The sequence below is a fragment of the Pogoniulus pusillus genome, chromosome 6 (genome assembly GCF_015220805.1).
Source record: "Pogoniulus pusillus isolate bPogPus1 chromosome 6, bPogPus1.pri, whole genome shotgun sequence".
Taxonomy (NCBI): Eukaryota; Metazoa; Chordata; class Aves; order Piciformes; family Lybiidae; genus Pogoniulus; species Pogoniulus pusillus.
The window spans coordinates 24,376,970-24,396,593 of NC_087269.1; the positions used below are offsets into that span (position 1 = coordinate 24,376,970).

At 53.5% G+C, this 19,624-nt stretch overlaps 1 protein-coding gene across 4 annotated transcripts in view; it reads left to right on the plus strand.

Moving 5' to 3' along the window:
- The window catches only part of SGMS1 (sphingomyelin synthase 1), a 134,552-nt gene that overhangs the window by 58,215 nt on the left and 56,713 nt on the right, over window positions 1–19,624 (plus strand). The gene's annotated exons all lie outside the window — the stretch shown is intronic.

Below are 19,624 nucleotides of genomic sequence, written 5' to 3' on the forward strand. Positions count from 1 at the left end.
CTCCCTGCAGGAGGTTACAGAAGATGACCTTTGAAGGTCCCTTCCCACCCAATGCATTCTGACTCTGTGATCCATGGGGGCACAGAGGTGGCTCAGGCCATTGCATGTGTATACTGATCCTGGAGCACATCTCCCTCTCCTTCTGCAGAGACCCACAGAACAGTCAGCAGCAATCTGCGATCTATACCCAGTGGGTGTCCAGAGCCAGGCAGCCAAGCTGGTGAAGGGCTGGGAGGGTCCTGTAAGGAGCAGCTGAGCTCTCTGGGTTTGTCTCCTTTGGAGAGAGGAGGCCTTGGGACCACCTCATTGCTCTCTGCAGCTTCCTGAGGAGACTACGTGGAGAAGACTGTGCTGAGCTCTGCCCGCCATCCAGGAACAGGATCAGTGGGAATTGCTCAAAGCGCATGAGGGAGGTTCAGGCTGCAGCTTTTAGTGGAGTACCATGTAGGTGGCAGCTTTGGAAGTACCTCAGACCTCTGTGCTGAAATCTACACACATGGAACATTGTTTCTGGGATGAGGAGGCTGGTCCTTGAAAAAACGGAGGAGCTCTTTGTCAGCCCTTCAGTAGCTCAAGCCAAGAATGTCTGGCCTCTGCCAAGACACAGCCCTCAGCACCACATCTCCTTAGCTTTGAAACACCTCCAGGGACAGGGATTCAAACACCTCCCTGGGCAGCCTGGGGTGGAAAAGCCCTCTAGGAGTATCAAGTCCAACCTATCACCTAACCCTTCTAATTACCTAAACCATGGCACTAAGTGCCTCATGCAGCCTCCTTTTGAATACCTCCAGGGACGGCAACTCCACCACCTCCCTGGGCAGCCCATTCCAATGCCAATCACTCTCTCTGACAACAACTTCCTCCTCACATCCAGCCTAGACCTCCTCTGGCACAGCTTGAGACTGTGTCCCCTTGTTCTGTTGATGCTTGCCTGGCAGCAGAGCCCAACCCCACCTGGCTACAGCCTCCCTTCAGGGAGCTGCAGACAGCAATGAGGTCTGCTCTGAGCCTCCTCTTCTGCAGGCTGCACACCCCCAGCTCCCTCAGCCTCTCCTCACAGGGCTGTGCTCCAGGCCCTTCTCCAGCCTTGCTGCTCTTCTCTGGACACCTTCCAGTAGCTCAACATCTCTCTTAAACTGAGGAGCCCAGAACTGGACACAGCATTCAAGGTGTGGCCTGAGCTGTGCTGAGCACAGGGGCACAAGAACCTCCCTTGTCCTGCTGGCCACACTGCTCCTGAGCCAGCCCAGGATGCCATTGGCTCTGCTGCCCACCTGGGCATACTGCTGGCTGTCTTCAGCTCCTCTCTTCCAGCACCCCCAGCTCCCTCTCTGCCTGGCTGCTCTCAGCCACTCTGTCCCCAGCTTGTAGGGCTGCTTGGGATTGTCGTGGCCAAGGTGCAGAGCCTGGCACTTAGCCTTGTTTAAACTCCTGCCACTGGACTGTACCCATCTGTGCAGCCTGTCCAGGTCCCTCTGCAGAGCCCTTCTGCCCTCTAACAGATCCAGACCTGCTCCTAGCTTGCTGCCATCTGCAAACTCACTGACGGAGGACTCAATGCTCTGGTCCAGATCATCAATAAAGATATTGAACAGCACTAATCTCTGGGGCACACCACTGGTGACAGCTGCCAGCTGGATGTGGCACCACTCTCTGGGCCCAGCCTTCCAGCCGGTTCTTGACCCATTTCAGAGTGAATCTGTCCAAGCCAGGAGCTGCCAACTGTGCCAGGAGCCGGTTGTGGCAGACAGTGTCAAAGGCTTTGCTGCAGTCCAGGCAGACTCCATCCACAGCCTGCCCCACACTCACCAGGCAGGTACCTGATCATAAAAGGAGATCAGGTTGGTGAGGCAGGACCTGCCCTTCCTAAACCCATGCTGGCTGGGCTTGATCCCTTGGCCATCCTGTAGGTGCTGTGTGATGGCACTCAAGATGGCCTGTGGCACTGAGGTCAGGCTGACAGCTCTGTCATTTCCCAGTTTCTCCCTCTGGCCCTTCTTGTGGATGGCATCACATTGGCAGCTTCCAGTCTTAGGGGACCTCACCAGTACTGGAGCCAGGACTGTTGATAAATGATGGAGAGTGGCTTGGCCAATGCATCTGCCAGCTCTCTCAGCACTCTAGGGTGGAGTCCATCTGGTCCCATGGACTTCTGAGAATTCAAGGGGCTCAAAAAGTCCCTAACTAGTTCCTCCTGCGTTACAGGGAGGCTACTCTACTTCCTGACCCTACCTATCAGCTGAGGAGTCAGCTGCCCTGAGGACAACCTGCCTTGCTATTGAAATTTGAGGCAAAACTGGTATTAAGTAGCTCTGCCTCATCTCTAGTCCGCATTCCCCTCCTTGTCCAATACAGAGTGGAGGTGATCCCTGCTCCTCTTTCTGTCATTAACACAGAAACACTTGCTCTTCTCATTCCTAGCAGTGGCCAGGCTAAGTTCTCACTGGGCTTTGGCCTCTCACATTTTCTTCCTACAGGACCTAGCAACATCCTTATTTTTTTTCCTGAGTTGCCTCCTCTCTTTCCAAAGGTGATCTGCCCTCTTTTTGTCCCTTAATCCCTTCAGAAGTCCCTCACCCATCCAGGCAGGTTCCCTTCCCCAGAGGCTCTGCTTTTGGCACAGCCTGTTCTGTGCCTTCAAGATTTCTCTCTTGCAGTAGCTCCAACCTGCCTGCACCCTTTTAATTTTAAGGGCTTATACCCAAGATACCCTTCGAGTTAGTTCTTTGAATAAGCCAATATCCACCCCGAGCCTCCTGTGGTGCAATCCTGGAGCAGTGTTTGTCCTGGAGACTGTGATTTCCCATGGGAATCCATGTCCCTTTCCTAGAGGCTTTCCTGCACAGCCAGGCCCGGTGCTGTGCTGTGATTTGTTGCTTCCAGTACAAGAAGCTCAGCAGTGATTTAAAGCCAAAGAAATGCCTGAGTCTCAGGAGAATTTTGGAAGTAGCACAAAGAGGAGCATGTCCCTGTGTGGATTGTTTTGCTCTCTTGGGTTGTGGTCTTTTTGGCTTCTTTAATTGGTCCTAAAAATGTCCAGAGGTTAAAATTCCAATAGCAACCACTAAGAAATGTTTAGCAGTGAAGTTTCTGCAGGCAATTTTCCTTGAGCACTAGAAGCCCTGGAAAGCTGTGATCCATTGTTGGAGACAGACTGAGCCAGCAGAGCTCCTCAGCACACAGTCACAGAATCCTTGGGGTTTGAAGAAACCTCTAAGTCCAGCTATGACTGAACTACGAAGTAGGGTGCTAAACTGTGTCACAGATTCACAGAGTTGCAGAATGGGTTGGGTTGGAAGACACCCTAAAGATCACTCAGTGCCAACCTCCTGCCATGGGCAGGGACACTTCCCACTAGAACAGTTTGCTCAAGGCCTCATCCAACCTGTCCCTGAGCAACCTGGCAGGAGACAGCCACAGCCTCCCTGGGTAACCTATTGCAAAGCCTCTCTACCTCTGTTCTGAAGAACTTCTTCCTCAGCTCCAGCCTAACCCTGCTCTCCCTCAGCTTTAAACCGTTCCCCCCTTGGCCTGTCTCTAGACACCCTCAGCAAAGGTCCCTCTGCAGCCTTCCTGCAGGATCCCTTCAGGCACTGGCAGCAGCTCTTCAGTCCTCTTGGAGCCTTCTCTCCAGGCTGCACACCCCCAGCTCCCTCAGCCTGTCCTCACAGCAGAGCTGCTCCAGTCCTTGGATCATCTTTGTGGCCTCCTCTGGCCTCACTCCAGCAGCTCTGTGTCCTTCTTCTGCTGAGGACAGCAGAGCTGGAAGCAGGATTGGAGGTGAGGTCTGAGCAGAGCAGAGCAGAGCCAAGGGGCAGAATCCCCTCTGCTGGCCTGCTGCCCACACTCCTTTGGCTGCAGCCCAGGGTGCTGGTGGCCTCTTTGCTTATTGTTCTCCAGAACCACAGAGTCCCCTTTTGTAAAGCTGCTTCCCAGCTGTGCAGTCCCCAGCTTTTGCTGGTTCTTGGGGCCTCTCTTCCTCAGGTGAAGGACTTTGCCTTTCCTTTGTTTGAAAACTGTGAGGTTCCTGTCAGCCCTTTTGCTCTCAAAGTTCATCCAAGTGGCAATGTGACCTGATGTGTTGACTACTCCACTTAGTTTTGTGTCATCATCAAACTCTGCACATCACCCAGGTTATTGATGAAGAGGTTAAACAGCACTGTCCTACAACTGGACTTTGTGCCACTGGTCACAACAACCAGCTTTCAGTCCACCTCCTGCCCACTTGCCTGACTCATAGATTGTCTAAGGATGTTCTAAGACAGTGTTGGAGGTACCAAAGATGAACATCTGCTGCTCTGCCCTTGCCCACCGAGCTGTTTGTTTCCTCACAGGAGGTCAGGCTGATGAGGCCTGCTTTTCCTCCTTCATAAATCCATGCTGCTCTCCCTCGTGTCCTTCTTGGCAGTGGCAGTGGTTTCCAGAATTAGCTGTTCCTTCCTGGGGATGAAGGGAGGTTGACTGACATGGTCCCCAGATCCATTTCCTTGCCCTTCCTGAAGGCAGGAGTGACATTTGCTTTCCTCCAGTCAGGAGCCTTTCCCACTTGCTACAGCTATCTAAGGAACATCCTGTGGCCTCTCAGTCATAACTCTGGGTTGGAGTGACCTGCAAAGCCCCCTGCACTCAGCATGGATATCCTGCACTAGAGCAGGTTGCTCACAGCCCTGTCCAGCCTCATCTGGAATATCTCCAGGGCTGGGGCCTCAACCGCCTCCCTGGGTGACCTGTTGCAGTGTTCCAGCAGCCTCATGGCAAAGAACTTGTTCCTCGCATCCAAATGACACCAGCTAGCTGTCTCAGCACTTGTGGCTCCATCTCATCTCGTCCCATGGCCTGGTACCCATGGCCTGGTACCCAGTTTACTGTTCCCTGCTCTGGTTCTCTTCTACTAAGGGTAAGTATTCCTTGCTCTGGACTTTCCCTGTGGTCTGAGGAGCCTGAGGTTCCTGAGATCAGTGTGTGGTCACCCTTCACATCCCTTGTGTCTTGGGTTCAAATGCAGGTTCCCAGAGACTCTTATAAATTTGGTAGACCCAATGACAATTTATAGAATTTATAGAGTGCCCTCCCCTCTTCCCCCTCCTTTCCCCAAAAGACAGGGAGAGAGATAAAGGTAGGGACACCCAAATAAATCAATCTCACTCGATTTGGAAGTTAAAAAGGAAAAGTTTAACAATAACTTAGAAAAAGGGATTGGAGGTAGGGGAGTTTACAAAGGATAAGGAAGGGAAAACAGCAAAATACAAACAGGGATGGATACAACCCGAGTAGTGTGATGGTGTCTCTGCCTCGTGGCTGCCACGTGTTGTGCTGGTATGCAGTATCAGTGTGTGTGTGATCATGAACGCAGGAAGAGAGAAAGAGCAAGAGGGAGAGACAGGGAGGTCCTGTCTCTTTTATACCACAGGAAGTGGGGGGAGTGGGCTAACCATCACCTGGAGTGTGGCCCACCCCTGAGGAGGGGCCAAGACCCCTAGGGTCAGGTTCAGGGTCACTCCCCCAGGAGTGTTAACCCTATACACCTTGCCAGATGCAACTCTTCCTGGGCTTTGGGTCTCTTACCGCTACCCCAGTGTTCCCAGAGTCCTCAGGGGTCACCACCTTTTCCTGCTGCATTTGATTTGTACTTGGGTTTGCTAGGAGCAGATTATTCCTCCACATAAGCCTCTTTCCACCTCAGCTTGGTTTTCTGCTCACTGGGATGTACAACAGCCTGCAGGAGGTAATCCTTTAATATCAACCATCTCTTCTGGACCTCTCTTCTCTCCCAGGCTTTATCCCATGGGATTCTTGAAGCATGTCTCTGAAGATGCCAGTCTGCTCTCCTGAGGCCCAGGCCTGTCATGCAGCTTTTATCTCTAACTCGTTCCTCTCAGGATCCTGAACTTCACCATCTTGTGCTCAGTGCAGTTAGGGCTGCCCTAGCCTCCACATCCCTGAGCAGTTCTTGTTTATTCATTACTATGAGGTCCAGTAGATCACCCTTCCTTGTTGCCACCTTCATCACCTGTGGTAAGAAACCTGTGACCTGCTGTTCCCTCTCTTCTCCATGCACCCCAGCACCCCTTCTTGGTCACGAGGGTACTTTGCTGGCTCATGGGGAACTTGCTGTCCCCCAGCACTCCCAGGTCCCTCTCCATGGAGCTGCTTCCCAGCAGGTACCCCCTCAGCTGCTCTCCTGCAGGAGGTTGTCCCTCCCCAGGAGAGGGATCCTACCCTTGCCCTTGCTGAACTGCATGATGTTCCCTGTGCCCAGCTCTGCAGCCTGTCCAGGTCTGTCTGGCTGGCAGCCTGAGGCACTGCTCCCAGTGCTGTGCCAGCAGAAAACTGGGGGAGGGTCCACTCTGTCCCTTCACCCAGGTTGCTGATGAAAATGTTGAACAAGACTGGGCCCAGTCCTGACCCCTGTGGAACATCACAGGCCACAGGCCTCCAATTGGACTTTGCACTACTGATCACAACCTTCTGAGTTCTGTCCCTCACTGTCCACTTTCTGATCCACACTTCCGACCTAAGCTTCCTTTTGAAGCTGTTATGGGAGACAACATTCAATGTCTTGCTGCAGCTGAGGCAAACAGCACCCACTGCCAGCACAGCCTTTGCCTTTTCCAAGAGGCAGGGCAGCAGCTGTGTGTCACAGGACAACAGAGTTAGGAGACAAGAATGAAGTGATGGATAGCAGCTTGCTTTATGCACTCACCAAGGACCAGCCAAGCTACTGCACAGCAGCAGTGGCTGGCAAGTCCACCAAGGTAACATGATCCCTCTGCCCAGCTCTGCAGCTCTGGCTGGCTGGCATCACAGCCTGAAGGCTGGCAGCCACTGCTCTCAGTGCTGTGCCATGACGCTGATCTGCACCTTTAGGTTTGAGGACAGCAGCAGCGAGGTTGTCTCCTGAGCTGGGTGCATGCATAGTGTCAGTGCTCAGAGACTGCTTGCCTCACCTCACAGCCATTAGAGAGGAGCTCTGGCTTTAGTGGCACTTCTCAAGAGCTTCCCTGTGTGCTAAGTCTAGCTCTGAAATAAGGGATGGGGATGAAATGTGCACAGAGATGCAGGATGAACAGTCTTTGCTGTGCACCTAGGAGACTTTGCCCAGTAAGCCCCTTTGCTTTTGGGTTAAGTGTAGGTTTGCCAAGCCCTGAGGCTGCATTTGATGTTTTCTGATCCTTGTGTGCTGCAGAAGACAGAAAGTAACACTTGAAGGCTTGAGTTCTTCTGGGGGCAGGGTGTGAAGCCAAGCAGAGTTAAGCTCTGTGTTTTCGCAGCCGTGCCAGTCACAGGCTGCAAAGCAAGTCCAGCCCTCTGCAGAGCTCAAAGGCCCTCTTTGGTGTGGATGGGAAGAAGCTAACTCCTCCATGCTCTAGGCAACCAGAGCGTACAGCACAACGATGTCCCAGTCAGGTCTGCCCTCAGGAGCAGCTCAGACAGGACTTCAAAAGGAAACAGGCAGTTCTTTTGGCTCACGATTCCAAGAGCCCAAGAAGGATGGTTGTGGCCACAGTTAGAGACACATCCCACCCAGCCAGCTGCTGCACAATCAGCTCCAGGTAGCTCTGAGTCTGGAGGATCCACTGGGAACAAATAGCCAAGATGCAAGGGGATATTGAGCAGAGTGATTAAAGGTGCAGAGTTGTGGATCTAAGGGATGTGGTTGAGCACCAGGCTGGGTCGAGTTAGATCCTGGTTGGGCTGGTTGATCTTCAAGGGCTTTTCTAACCAAACCATTCTGTGATTCCCCTCACCTTTGCTGTGATCACTGGAGCAGGTTGCTCTGAGAAGCTGCTGAAACTCCAGTGCTGGAACTGCTCAAAGGCAGTTGAGCTATGTGGTCTAATAGAAGGTGGAAGTTTCTACCTCTGGCAGGGAGGTTGGCACCGGGTGATCTTCAGGGTCCCTTCAAACCAAACCATTCTATGACTAATCATATTGGGACTTGCAGGGTCATGACTGAGTTCAGGTTGATGCTGCAGGGTGAATTTGTGTGCTGCAGCCAGGAGTTTGTGTGCTGCAGGGTGAGTTTTTGTGCTGCAGGCATGAGTTTGTGTGCTGCAGGCATGAGTTTGTGTGCTGCAGCCATGAGCTTGTGTGCTGCAGCCATGAGTTTATGTGGCAGTGGTGGTCTGCTGGAGGGCAGGAAGGTTCCACACAGGGCTCTGGCCATGATGAATGGATGGGATGAGATCACTGAGATGAGGTTCAACAGAGTCAAGGGCTGGATCCAGCACCTGGATTACAACTACCCCAGGAAGGCTGCAGGCTTGGGGCAGAGTGGCTGGAAACTGCCCAGCAGGAAAGCACCTGGGGGTGCTGGTTGGAAGCAGCTGAAGATGAGCCAGCAGTGTGCCCAGGTGGACAAGAAGGACACCAGCAGCCTGGCCTGGATCAGCAACGATGTGGCCAGCAGGAGCAGGGCAGGGATTGTGCCCTGGGCTGGGCACTGGTGAGGCCACAGCTTGAGTGCTCGGGTCAGTTTTGGGGCACTCACTGCAAGAAGGACATTGAGGAGCTGGAGCAAGTCCAGAGAAGGGCAACAAAGGTGGGGAACAGTCTGGAGAACACGGCTGGGGAGGAGCATCTGAGGGAGCTTGGGGTGTGCAGTGTGGAGAAGAGGAGGCTGAGGGCAGAGCTCATTGCTCTCTACAGCTCCCTGAGAGGAGGCTGCAATGAGGTGGGGGTTGGGCTCTGCTCCCTAGGCTCAGGTGAGAGAAGGCCACAAGTTGTGCCTGGGGAGGGTTAGGTTGGAGAGAAGGAGAAATGTCTTTGCTGCAAGAGTGGTCAGAGATTGGCAGAGGCTGCCCAGGGAGGTGATGGAGTCTTCATGCCTGGAGGTGTTCCAGAAAGGTGCGGCCAGGGCACTTGGGGCCATGGTTTAGTGGCCATGGTGGGGTTGGTCTGATGATTGGACTCAATGATCTCAGAGGGCCTTTCCAGCCCAAACACTCCATGATTCTATGATAGTGTTGCTGGTGAGGTGCTGTAAAGTCTGTGGACATGGCCTTGGTCGTTCAGACTAACCACAATAACAGGAAAGGAGTGGAAATAGTCTCTGCTACTTACTTGGAAATCAAACCCCTGTGTGTGCATCCTTCTGAAGTGCCTCATTCCCAAGTTGTTTTAGAGATGGATGCGCCTCATGTGTCTCATGAGACAGTGTTGCTGGATTAATAAAGGAGAAGAAGACTTCAAAGGCTTTGAAAAAGATTTCAAACCTAAAAAATTTATCAACTTGATGATTGCAGTCGATGATCAGTGGCTGACCCCTCCTCAGGCTGTGCTGCCCTGTCAGTGAGACCTGGGCACAGGTGAATTTCAACAAGGCAAACTTCCCCTGCTGTAACTTGAGGCCATTCCCCTTGTCCTGTCACTTATTCCTTGGGAGCAGAGCCCAACCCCCAGCTCACTACAGCTTCCTCTCAGGGAGCTGTTGAGAGCAAAGAGCTCTGCTCTCAGCCTCCTCTTCTCCACACTGCACACCCTCAGCTCCCTCAGCTGCTCCTCCCCAGCCCTCCAGACCCTTCCCCACCTTTGTTGCCCTTCTCTGCACCTGCTCCAGCTCCTCAGTCTGCCTCCTGGAGTGAAGGCTGCTGCTTCCCCCAGTGACTGCTATCCACTTTTCTTGTAGGACAGCTTCTGGGCCTGGAGTACAGAGCCTGCGCTCAGCAGAAGGTGCTTCACTCTTGGTTCTTCTTGCTCTCAGGCATCACAGCAGTCAGTTATCAAAAAAATGTCTAACAACCCTGGACCTGGAAAAGAGGGACTGGGAACAGTTTTGTTGCACTTTGGTACCTGGCAGTTGTTTGCAGCAGCTTTGGCAGAGTTAGAGAATGCTTGGACTTGATGTTCTTGGAGGTCTTTTGCCACCAGAGATTCTAAGTGCTCTAGGATGCTAAGTTCTGTCAAACCCAACCCACGTAGAGGTACTGGGGCAACATCTAAGCACACTTCCTTAATAAACTCTTTGGCCCTGTAGTGACTGATTGCCCAGTGCCATTTCTTCTGCTCCACATTCCTCTGGCCATGCTTTGAACCCAGCTGCAGTGGTGGCCCTGGCTGTGTGGGGATGTGTGTTGCAGTGATGAAGCTCACCTTCAGCAGGGATCACAGACATGGGGCACCAGCAACACATCAGCCTGCAGCCCTGGCACATAGCTTCTTAGCCGCCCTCTTGGGTTATCTTCTTAGTCCCTGGCATGGAGGAAGTGGATCTTTGAAGGCCTGTGTTAATCCTCAGCATGGCATTAATGAGTCAGGAGGTGAGGTGGAGGGATGGCTGTGTCTGAGTCAGGCTGCTTAACCTCTGAGTAGTCACTCTTACAGAGTGGTAGGGGTTGGAAGGGACCTCTGGAGATCCAACCCCCCAGTCATAGGGCAGGTCACACAGCAACACATCCAGGTGGGCCTTGAAAGTCTCCTGAGAAGGAAACTCTACAACCTCTCTGGGCAGCCTGCTCCAGGCCTCCAGCACCCTCAAAGTCAAGAAGTTCCTCCTCATGCTTAGATGAAACTTCCTATGCTTGAATTTATTTCCAGTGCCTCTTGTGCTGTCCCTGGGCACCACTGACAAGAGCTTGGTCCCATCCTCCTGACACCACCCCTCAGATATTTGCAAGCACTGAGCAGATCCCCCTCAGGCTCCTCCTCTCCAAGCAAACCAGCCCCAGGGCTCAGCCCCTCCTCAGATGAGAGATGCTGCAGTGCCCTCAGCAGCTCAGTGGTCCTGTGCTGGACTCTCTCCAGTAGCTCCTTGTCCTTCATGAGCTGGGGAGCCCAGAATTGGACCTGGGACTTCCAGTTTTAGAGGTGAAACAGTGAGCTCGAGGCAGTGAGTAGTCAATAACTGGCTTGTGTTTCATCTTCAGAGGCCTTAAGTGGGGCACGAGAGGTCCTGGGTCTGGGAGAAGACACTCACTGCATGAACAGAAAGTGCAAGCCCTGTGTTTGGGGTCTTTAACTGAGGTGCTGTAGAGACAGTCTGCAAGTCAAGGAGCTGGAGCTGTTTCTGATTTGAATTCAGCATGCAGCCAAGGCCTCAGGATGCAGAGGCTTGGCTCAGTTTGACAGGAAGAAGCTCCCTCCACACCTAGGAGCCCTGTTGTTAATCTCCAGCAGGAAGCATGATCTCCCCTTAACTCTTGCTTTGGCTTTTGGCTGGTCTCATTGCTTCAAGCTGCCGATTTTGCTTGGGCTGGAAAGTGTTGGCTCCTTTCAGGTTTTCAGTTGAGTGAGAAACTCCTTTGAAGAGAAAGAGATAGCATCAGTAAAGCATGGAGTGTGCTGAAGGCTGAAGCACTAGAAGGAGTAAAGGCAAGGGGAGGAAATGGCCAAGAACCTCAGTCTCTGACCCTCCTTGGCATCGAGGTCCACATTGGTGCAATCTCAAACCTCACTGTTTTAACCCAGGGATTGATGGGCAGGTCTGCAGGGAGCTGGCACCAGGTGCTATGGAAATGTGTGTGGTGGGGGTTGGAAGTGACCTCTGGGGATCATCCAGGCATAGAGTCACAGAATCACAGAATGATCCAAGCTGGAAGAGACCTCCATAGGTCATTCAGTCCAACCCCCCTGCACTCAGCAGGGACATCATCCACAGCCCCATCCAGCCTCACCAGCAATATCTCCAGGGCTGGGGCCTCAACCACCTCCCTGGGCAACCTGTTGCAGTGTTCCAGCAGCCTCATGGCCAAGAACTTGTTCCTCACATCCAATCTCAATCAGCTCTGCTTTCTCTGTGAGCCCTTGCCCCTGGTGCCGTCCCTGCAGGCCTTTGGAAACAGTCCCTCTGCAGTCTTCTTGTAGCCCCTTCAGGTGCTGAAAGGCAGCTCTGAGGTCTGCCTGGAGCCTTCTCTTCTGTAGGCTGAACACCCCCAGCTCCCTCAGCCTGTCCTCACAGTGGAGCTTCTCCAGCCCTGTGATCATTTTTGTGTCCTTCTCTGGACCCTCTCCATCAGGTCCAAGTCCTTCCTGTGTTGAGGGCTCCATATCTGGACACAGCAGTGCAGGGGAGGTCTGCCCAGAGCAGAGCAGAGGGGCAGGATCTCCTCTCTCCATCTCTGCCCACGCTGCTTTGGATGCAGCCCAGGCTGCCACTGCCCTTCTGGGCTGCCAGTGCCCAGTGCTGGCGCCTGCCCAGCTTCTCCCCCACTGGCACCCCCAGGTCCTTCTCTGCAGGACTGCTTTCCATCACCTCACCCCCCAACCTGACTTGGCAGTGTGGATTTCTCCAGCCCAAGTGCAGAAGCCCCTGCTAAAGCAGGGCAGCCACAGCAGCTTGCACAGGATCATAGTGGCCAGGACATTTGGAAGCTCTCCAGACGAGACTTCGCAACCTCGCTGGGCAGCCTGCGCCAGGGGCTCTGTCAGAGAGGTTTCTGCTCCTGTTGAGGTGGTACTTTGGTCTGACATCCTTTTTTCTCTGAAAGGAGAAGCCTTTGCCTGCAGCACTGCACAAGCCCAGGCATGGCTGTTTGGGCTGTGTTCATACATCAGAAACTAGTGGTTTGCTCTGGCCAGCCATGCTCAAACCAAGCAAGGAAATGTTCCTCAGAGTGTCTGGATCACTCCTGGGATGGCAGCAGCAGCTGGCATCCATCATTACAGGGTGTGCTTCTGGGTAAGGCAAACTTGATCTTTCAGAAGCCTTAACAAAGACAAACTGAAGTTGGCCTTTTTCTTCACCAGGTTACTTCTGCTGTCCCACGAGGAGTGTCCTGGCCCAAAGCAGACATGAGTGTCATCTACTGAGCTAAGAATCCATTGCCTGTGGGGCATCTTCTGAATAATCCTAGCATGGGATGGGTTGGAAAGGTACTCAAAGACCATCCAGTTTCAACCCCCTGCCATGGGCAAGGACACCTTCCACTAGCCCAGGTTGCTCTGGGCCCCATCCAACCTGGCCTTCAACACCTCCAGGAGGCTCCACAGCTTCTCTGGACAACCTGTTCCACCACCACCCCCATGAGGCAGAATTTCTTTCTAATGTCCAATCTAAATTAAGCTGTTTCCCGCTGAAAGTCATTGTCCCTTGTCCTGTCACTCCCAGCCCTTGTCCTGTCACTCCCAGCCCTTGTCCACAGTCCCTCCCCAGCTCACCTGGAGACCCTTCAAGTACCGGAAAGCCACCAGAAGCTTTCCCTGGAGCCTTCTCCTCTGCAGGCTGAACAAGCCCAGCTCTGCCAGCCTGGCCTCACAGCAGAGCCCTGCCAGCCCTGCCAGCATTGCTGTGGCCTCCTCTGGCCCTGTTCCAATAGGTGCCTGTCTGTGCTGAGCACTCCAGAGCTGACCCCAACACTGCATTGGGGGGTCTCAGCAGAGGTGCAAAATAGCCAGCAGTGTTCAAGCAAGATGTGGGGCAAATGATGAAGGAATGAACTCAGGGCTTGAAGAATCTGTGGTTCCCTGTATCCCCTGACAGTATTTGGTGAGGAAATAAACTGTTAACAGAGACCTTGGGGGTGAAATGTTTTGCTTTAGCTGCAGTGTTCTGAGGAGGTGACTTCTTTGCCCAGGGAATTTTACCATGCCTGGGTAATGAAATTCCTTGGAGGGGAAAAAAGAAGTGGCTGATTGCCCAGGAGTGGCACTTCCTGTAGCTGGACACGGGGTGCAGTCACCTGTGAATGACACCTTGCCATGTGGAAAGTGCCCTTCTGGTGAGGCAGTGAGTTCAGAAAGCCTCTTTGGGTTTGCATTACTGGTGCAAGGCTTCACTCTTCTAACGGCAGATGTGACCACTGTGATATTGGACTCTCTGGTGCTTCAGCTTCTCCTGTATGGCACTGAACTGCAGTGCCACAGTCTGCCACCTGCTCTTTCTTCTCTCTGGAGAAGGTTGAGAGGGGACCTTAGCAATGTCTACAAACGCTGAGAGCCCCGGGGCTGTTTAGTCTGGAGAAGAGAAGGCTGAGAGGGGCCTTGATTAGTGTCTACACTGATACAAGGGTGGCTGTCAGGAGGATGGAGCCAGGATCTTTTCACTGATACCCAGTCACAGGACCAGGGGCAGTGAATGGAAACTCAATTTCAGGAGATTCCATCTCAGAGTGAGGAGAAAATTGTTTGGTATCAGGCTGCTGGAGCCCTGGAACAGACTGCCCAGAGAGATTGTGGAGTCTCTTTCTCTGGAGAGCTTCAAACCCACCTGGATGCATTCCTGTGTGACCTGCCTTAAGTGGTCCTGCTTTGGCAAGGGGGTTGGACTGGATGACCTCTGGAGCCCTAAAGTGCTGTGGTTCCATGATACTCTCACCTCTGGATGTTAGACTCTGCAAAGCAACTCTGGCTTCTGATAGCGGTAAGAAAGCCTCCACTGATCCAAGGGGTGACTGAGGTGTTTAAGGGGAAGCAGGGGAAAGAGGACAATCCCTGGAGCCCAGGGAGGACACATGCAGAGCAAATGGCCATTGCCACTTAGATGAGAACTCCAGAGCTGTAAGCTGCTCGCATGGCTTGAGCAGCACCAGTGGTGTGGAGGCTCACTTCAAGGGCAGCAGAAGGTGCTGTGCCCTGGTGGGCCTTTGGGATGCCATCAGTGCTCCTGCTGTCAGTGCCAGCCAGCACACTGTGTGTGCATCAGCTCTCAGAGCTCTTGCAACGGGGAATCCCAGGACTGTGCAATGGGGTCAGGTGCAGAAGGGGAGTGAACTGGGAGCTGCCAGCCAAAGCAGCAGGAGGTTGCAAAACTGGGCTGGAGGTCAAAGTCTAAACACGTGTCTAGATACGACAGCACTTACTTCTTGGTGGCCTTCTGAAGGACTTACTGAGCAGGCTGGCAGCTGCCTTTCCAGAAGTCCCTGCTCTGCTGACAGGTCATGAGAGCCTTCTCTTTGCAAGGGATTTCAAAGACACCTTCACGTCCCTGCGGCCGTGCTGCAGCCAGCCTCCATGTACAGTTGGAGGAAGGGTTTTTGTTTGAGCAACCCCACTCAACTTCAAAGCAGGTTGGGCTTTTTATAGGGCTAGAGGAGTGTGGTTTCCTCTGGACGTGGCTTTCTGAGTCACACATTAGTGACACAGCATCCCTGCTCTCTGGAAACTTGACTGCTGGAGATGATGAGTACCTCGGTGCTGCTGAACAATCCCTGGGATCGGATACACCTAAAGACTGCACCTGGAAGTTCTGGAAAACTTCTCCTGTGAGGAGAGGCTGGGATAGGTGGCACTGTCAGCCTGCAGAAGAGAGGGCTCCAGGGAGACCTTCTAATGGCTTTCCAGTACCTGCAGGGGCTCCAGGAGGGCTGGGGAGGGACTTTTGCCAAGGGCTGGGACTTCCAGGATGAGGAACAATGGCTTTGAGCTGGGAGAGGGAAGAGTGAGAGTGGAGATGAGGAACAAATTGTTTTGAGTGAGGGTGGGGAGACACTGGCACAGGTTGCCCAGGGAGGCTGTGGATGTCCTCTCCTTGAAGGTGTTGAAGGCCAGGCTGGATGAGGCCTTGAGCAAGCTGTGCTGGTGAGACCACTGCTGCTGGGGGCAGGCACTGGGCAAGTCCCAGCCTGGGCTCAGCAGCAGATGGAAAGTGGCTTCAGGAGCTGGGTTCTGGAGCTGGATTCAGGAGCACAGGTATGGGGATGGAAGGCAGAAGGGACAGAGTCCTCCTGGGACACCGGCCAGGGCAGAAGAGGCTGGACCCTGGGCATCCCTCATCTTGCTCCTGATGATGCCATCCATGGGCTGCAATCCCTTGGTGGGCAGTGCAGGGTCACTTGTCCTGGCTGCTCCTCCTGCAGTTGCCACTTCTGCCTTGCTGCCTCCCAAGGTGGGGTCCAGGCTGTGGCAGTGCCCTTGGTGTGCAGCCAAGCCCTTGGCAGTGACTCTGCCCATCAGCTTCTTCCTGCTAGAAGCAGCTCCTGGCTGTGCCAGGCTGCCCTGAGCTGTAGGCAGTGCCTCAGTGAGCAGAGCCTGGGCTGGGAATTCAGAGCCCTGAGCACAATCAGCTCTGCTCTGGCTCACAGGACAGATGTTTAGACAGATTTAATCTGCCAGATATAGTCTGCCAAGGCAAGGAAGATCTTTCCCCAGCAAGGTTTTGTGGGGATGCCTTCTTGCTGTCCCTATGGTGCTTGAGTTGCCAACAGACATTATCTCTGAAGCTCAGCAGTGTTTCCTTCTCTTAAATGCCAGCAGTGTTCCATGTCCCACATGGGGAAGGAAGCAAACAGGTGAACACTCAGTCTGTGCTCGTCAGGCATTTGTGGTGCTCGTCAGGCATTTGTGGTGGTCGTGGCCATCCTCACAGTGCAGCAAGGTGTGGGAAGGTGGAGGTGGAAGCAGAGCAGCAGCCACTTAACTGAGAGCATCACTCACAGATGTTCAGTCTTATAGAAAGAAAATGATGTCAGCAGTTCAGGCTGTCCTCTCTTTCAGCCCTGAAGCTAAATCTGTCCTGGCTGAGTTCTGGAGGACAGAGCCACCCTTAAGCGCCTACTTTGGAAGAGTTCATCAAGCGAGGCTCTTGTTTGCTCAGGGCTTTGCAGGGTGTTAAGTTGTATCTGTCTGGGCACGTGCAAGATTTGAATGCATAATGGTTAAACTGGTTGGAAAGTTTGCTTTAATTACCTGTAAGACTTGCCAAACTCTCCTGTCTTCCGTCTCCTGGCCCCACCTCACTGGTGGGAAGAGGAGGCTGCTCCCTTACATGCCTTGAGGATGCTGAGCTGCTGTGGGTGTGGGGCTGGCGGGAGAAAACTGCAGGTCTGGGGCCCCAAACGAGAGAGTGTTTCTCAAGTCAGAAGGCATTGGTTGTCAAAAGCCTGTGTGCTCACCTGCTGACTTCTGCTGTCCCGTGATGAGTGTACTGGCCCAAGGCAGACATGGGTGTCATCTACAGAACCCACCTGCAGAGCATCTCCTGAATGATCAGAGAATGGTTTGGGTTGGAAACAATCTTAAAGAGCAGCTAGTTCCAATCCCCTGCCATGGGCATGGACACCTCCCACTAGACCAAGTTGCTCTGGGCCCCATCCAACTTGGTTTTGATCAATTCCAGGCTTGAAAGCTCCACAGCTTCATTGGGCAACCTGTTCCAGTGCCTCACCACCCTCATGGGGAGGAATTTCCTCCTAATGTCTGATCTAAATCCAGCTTCTTCCAATTTGAAGCTCTTGCCCCTCATCCTGTCACTCCATGCCTTTGTCAGAGGTCCCTCTCCAGCTCTCCTGTAGCCCACTTCAGATCCTGGAAGGCTCCAAGGCTACAAAGTTCCCCTGGAGCCTTCTCTGCAGGCTGAACACGCCCAACTCGGCCAGCCTGGCCTCACAGCAGAGCCCTGCCAGCCCTGCCAGCAATGCTGTGCCTCCTCTGGCCTTGCTCCAACAGGTCCCTGTCTGTGTTGTGCTGAGTACTCCAGAGCTGGCTCTAGCACTGCAGGGGGGTCTCAGCAGAGCCCAGCAGAGGGGCAGAATCCTCTCCCTGCCCCTGCTGCCCACACTGCTGGGGACCAGTCCAGGGCAGGCTGGGGCTAGGCTGGCAGCACTTGGTGCTGCCTTGTCTCCAGCTTTGCACCCCCAAGTCCTTCTCCTCAGGGCTGCCCTCCAGCCCATCAGCCCCAGCCTGCACTAATACTGGGGGTTGCCCTGACTTGGTTGCAGGTCTTGTATTTGTCCTTGTTGAACCTCATGCATTTCTCACAGGGCCCCACTTCTGAAGCCTCTCCTAGTCCCTATGGCTGGATCCTGCCCCTCTGGCAAATATCCCTCCCAGAGAGCAGGATGAGGCTAGGCAGATGAATCTGTTGAATGTTTTGATGGTCAGTTACTGTAAGACTTCTGGAGGGAAGTTACAGGGAGCTCACGAGTGGCTCATCTAACACACAGAAGCACAGAATGAACCAGGTTGGAAAAGCCCTCTAGGATCATTGAGTCCAGCCTATCACCTAACCCTTCTAATTAACTAACCCATGGCACCAAGTGCCTCATCCAATCTCCTTTTAAACACCTCCCGGGATGGTGACTCTACTGCCTGCCTGGGCAGCCCATTCCAATGCCAATCATTCTCTCTGGAAACAACTTCCTCCTAACATCCAAGCTCCTCTGGCACAGCTTGATACTGTGTCCCCTTGTTCTCTTGCTGCTTGCCTGGCAGCAGAGCCCAACCCCACCTGGCTACAGCCTCCCTTCAGGTAATTGTAGGCAGCAATGAAGTCTGCCCTGAGCCTCCTCTTCTGCAGGCTGCACACCCCCAGCTCCCTCAGCCTCTCTTCACAGGGCTGTGCCCCAGGCCCCTCCCCAGCCTTGCTGCCCTTCTCTGGACACCTTCCAGCACCAACACTTCCCATCTCCTCATACCGTAAGTAACATGAGCTAGGCTGGTCTTGACTCTACCCTGATGGAGGTGCAGCTACATTGGGAAAATCCTTTCTGAAAGAACTCTGAGAAAGGAAAGCTGATGAGTAGATTACCTGAGCTGAGGTCAAACGGCTCAGCAGTGATCTGCAGCAGGAGGAGAAAGAGTCTTTGTAAATTTCAGTTCTTAAACGATGTCTGTAAGCACCAAGTCAAGGAGAGCAAATATCCTGTGTCCTTCATCAAAGCTTCTCTCTACCCTTCTCACCTGTATTTGGAGGTCACTGATATGCCTATGGACATTTTTGGCTTCAAAGACACATTTATGATCAGCTCCACAGCTTCCATTCAACAACATGTTCAAGGGCAGCTCCTCCACAGCATCCATTCAGCAGTGGTTGTTGTGGAGGAGCTGACCATGAGCATGTAGTTGGCCAGCAGGGCCAGGGAGGTGATTTTCCCTCTTGACTCTGCTCTGCTGAGACCCCACCTGGAGTACTGCATCCAGTTCTGGAGCCCCCATTACAAGAGGGATGTGAAGATGCTGGAGTGTGTCCAGAGAAGGGCCAGGAGGATGCTCAGAGGGCTGGAGCAGCTCTGCTGTGAGCACAGACTGAAAGAGTTGGGGCTGTTTGGTCTGGAGAAGAGAAGGCTCCCAGGTGACCTTCTTGTGGCCTTCCAGGATGTGAAAGGAGATACAACAAAGCTGGGGAGGGACTTTTTAGGCTCTCAGAGAGTGCCAGGACTGGGGGGAATGGAGCAGAGCTGGAGGTGGGGAGAGTGAGGCTGGAGGTGAGGAGGAAGTTGTTGAGCATGAGAGTGGTGAGAGGCTGGAATGGGTTGCCCAGGGAGGTGGTTGAGGCCCCATGGCTGGAGGTGTTTAAGGCCAGGCTGGCTGAGGCTGTGGGCAGCCTGATCATGGCAGGGGAGTGGCACTGGGTGGTCCTTGTGGTCCCTTCCAACCCTGACTGGTTCTGCGGTTCTGTGATTTGCCTGGTGTCTGTCTCGGTGTGTTAGGAAGCAAGGACTGGTGACGCTTGCATCTCTTCAAGAAACTCAGCCCAAGTCCTCCTCACAAAGGCCAAGGGTTCAGTGGAAGGATTTCTGTGCACAGCTTCTGAACACATTTTTCCCACTCTGCATTTCTTTGATGGGGCTCTGAAGGATCCTCACTATTACTGTCAGTAGACTTCTCCTGGGATGGAGTTCAGCAAACCTGAAGCTGCTCTTTGTTAATGCTGCTGTCTTCCCCCCACCCCTGGAGTGGAACCAGGCCACATCGTAGCCCTCTGACTTCACTCCTGGGCAGTACCTGCAGTGAATCACCTGGAGTCCTTGCT